A 3718-nucleotide genomic window follows, 5' to 3' on the forward strand; every position below is an offset into this window, starting at 1 on the left:
TTTTTCCTCTGTACGGCAGCGCATATCTTACCTAGCTTATTGGGAGCAGTGAAAGCAACATTAACATCATATCTGCGTGTAACTTTTTTAAGCCTGTGCAACACTGAATGAATGTACGGAATAGCCACTACTCTTTTTTTGCTATTACTGCTTTCTGTAACCACGTCCGTCCTTCTTGAAACCGACTTCTTTAGGTGCTCAGCCATAGTTCTCCACTAACTCGTGCATGTTTTTGCCACTCTTGTGATCCTTCACGATGCTGCACTTCAGAGATATTACTGTGCATATTGTTTTTGTTGACTCCTGGTGGAAGTGACACTGGAGGGTCCGCCATCGCAGACAGGCAAAAGATAGCCACACAGCAACTAAAATGTTACAGTGGCTACTGGATTGCATCTGCACCTACTGCATAAAAAAAGCAACATGGTTTGTTTGACCAAATATGCTGGAAACGGGTTGAGACGAATAGTCTGTATTGGAGTTCCCGCTTAATCTTTGACCTGTCTGCTGCGTTAGGAGCAGTTGATTACTTGTTCTGATGGGACAGAGGTTGAAGGTCATAGTACAAGATAATTAAAGGCATGACGTGTGCCGCTCATAGTTGCAGCGCAGAGCCATTGGCTTTCAAGTGTCTCTTGGACCTTCTTCCACTTCAGCTTAGTGTTGACTAGCACTCATCATATCTCATTGTTATAACTGAGGCAGCATTGTAATGTGCCACTTTACTGTAGAACTAACAAAGCACTGGTGATGCTGCACCTGCCCATTGATGTATCTCCAATGGTATACTGCTGTAGTTGGTATTGTTTTAAGTGGGTTTTATTGCATTACTGCGATGAAAATTTACTTTCTATGTACTGTGTATGAAGAACCTATTGGGCCTAATAAAACCCCATCGCTCAGTGATCCAGCGTTGTTCAGCACGAGTCTGTACAGGGTAATCCACTCTTAAGACAAACACTTTTATAGAGATTTAGCCAGTCAGATGCATTTTAGCTTGCCATATTGGAATAGGAGGAGGAGGGAAGAGAAAAGTAGAAGGCAGGGAGGTTAACCAGAATAACGTCCGGTTGGCTAGCCTACACCGGGGGAATGGGAAAGGGGAAAACAAAGATCACAGGGAGAGAGAGAGGAGGGAAGGAAAGAAGGAAATTGCAGCGAGTTCGCTGACGCGTGTGGTCTTACAGAAATTGCATTAAAAGTCGCAGATGGTCGCACAAACCCGTCGTCCTTAAGAAACACAAAAGCGCCTCCACCGCTTTATGGGCCGATGGGCGATGGGGGCGGTGTTCCAGCAGCACTTGCACAGAAAGCGGCCGATTGTCCAGTTTTTGAAAAGCTTTGGCAAGTTCTTGTCTCTCAGGGGTGTATCGTGTATTGGAATAAAAACATGAACAGGCAGTGCTGTTGGTGACACTGTATATAAACCAAAAGTGCTGGAATGTTATCTGTTTTGCAATGGTTCTTGCAAGAGAAGTATAGCAAGTAGAAAGTTTTTACTTCGGCAGATGAGAGTACACCGCCACAGAATGCAATAAGAGGGCCAGGCAATGAGTTTGAGCACAGCATCACCATTTGGCACCACCAGCGCTCCTGTTTGCAATTTTTGAACAGGTATTTAGCAGCTTAATTTGGTATAAAAGCCTGCACACAAATCTATTATAGGTACAGATTTTTTAGTAAGTCATATTGGCCACATTTTTTTTTGAAGGAAATGCTAAAATTATGTTTAATGTAGTACGAATGTGGCCCTTTCCAGAGCCTTCATTGTAAGCTGTCTCAGTCAGTAAGTTAATTGTTCACAAGTGGATACGCTCCTTGATTTCAATGTTGTCTTGGGGCCCTCAGCTTGGCACTTGCTTTATTAAGCCATTTTGCTACGTGATACCGTAAATCTTGCGCCGGCATGACCTTTACAGGTGATTGGCTTCTGGCTTGATAAGCACTACCGCACTAGTTCTTTCAACTGATGGAATTGCTCCACAAATTGCCACACATAGTTTTCTGAGCAACATTATAAACATGGGGCTTCCAATTCAAATCAAACAATTTTTTTAGGAGTATCATAAGTGTTTGGTGTGGAATTTGACTAAAGTGTGTCACTGTTCTAACGAAAGGCTTATTGCTCCATGCTGTTACTGGAACAATGAAACCTGATCATTTTGAACCCAAACCAAACCAGTTTAGTTTTTCAGCTCAGCACTACCTGACAAACAAGAATTTTAAAAAATCTGTTGGCCATAAAACCAGCTAATGGAACTTGGGAGTTGCCTACACAAAGCTTCATTGTCTATACAGGTGGGTAGAACACGAACTGAAACCCTGATTGTTTTTTCAGTGTCTGGAGGCATCAAGAAGTCTGGAAAGAAATGACACACAATCAGTCCTGCTGGATTCTGGCAACTTATTATTGTGCAACACTTAATAAAGTTTCTGACATGTGCCCATTGGTACTTTATTTTGTTGGGAAATATAATTGCCATTAAAGTGTGGTCATGTAAGCCATTTTCAAGGCCTTCAAAGCCCTAAAGTTTCCTGTAAAGCTAAAAAAAAAAAGAAAACAGAATTTTGCTTTTGGCTCAGCCTAGTGAATTTTATGTGCATGCACAACCATGGAGGCTTATGCAAGCCAAGAGTCAAGTCAATCCAGTCCAGTTAGCATCTTTGTGGTAGGGAGCCAATGTGTAGTGGTGTCGCCTGACAGTCTGTGCAAAGGAAAATGTTTAGCATCACTTTCTCGTTCCACATGCAATAAAAAAAGTTTTCTCTTCCTGTAGGGCACTTTCATTTTCAATCAGTCAAATAAAATGTTGCTGTAATACTTTAAAGGGCATCGGAAGAGTTTTAAAACTCATTGAATTTTTTCTGCAAAAGCTGCAATGCACTCATCATACATATAGCAGCCCATGTATGCATTGAACTGCATACACCCTCCGCAAGCAAAAGGAGACAACCTCTTAAATGTAAACAGTGAAATAATTTTGCTCAGCAACCACTGTGCTGATTTTGATGAGGTTCTATTCTAAGCGGTCGAACCACCCCTCTGGCTGGGTGAAGAAAGAAAAATACGGCAGAACTCATCTACGATGACTGTTGATCGTAATGCGAATAGCAGTCGAGCAATGTAGCGACAAACCATATTCCTGAAGTCCTGTTTATTTAATGCGTAGTGGTAAATCCGAGACGTTCGTTGATTTGGCTATACGTCACGTACTCTGATATCATCCCGTTTTGCTATGGCAGTCGCTTTCCAAGTTCGCCCATGAGCATGGAGGTGACGATGACTGTATGACGCTGACACAGTGACAATGGAATGAGGAAGAAAGAATGATATCGATGGAATGACAAAGGCTTATAACGGCGGCGACGACAATGAGATGTTGATTCTTAATTTATGCCAATGGTATAAAGACAACGTGAGAATGAGATGACGATTCCACGTCAAAGATTGCATAATCACAGTTGAATGACGACAGCGTACTAATAATAGAATGACAAACAACAAATGACGTCTATTTTATTTATTTATTTATTTATTTATTTATTTATTATACCTCAAAGTCCCTGAACAGGACATTACATGAGGGGTGGGCACATAGTGAAAAAAAAAAACAGTGGGTCAGGTTAAGTAATGTGACTTGAAAGATGGTCTTCGATGGCAGCTTTAAAACGAGAAATGTCAGTGATGAGGGCGATGTCAGAAGGAAGGGTATTCCAT

The sequence above is a fragment of the Dermacentor andersoni genome, chromosome 6, assembly GCF_023375885.2.
Source record: "Dermacentor andersoni chromosome 6, qqDerAnde1_hic_scaffold, whole genome shotgun sequence".
Lineage (NCBI taxonomy): Eukaryota > Metazoa > Arthropoda > Arachnida > Ixodida > Ixodidae > Dermacentor > Dermacentor andersoni.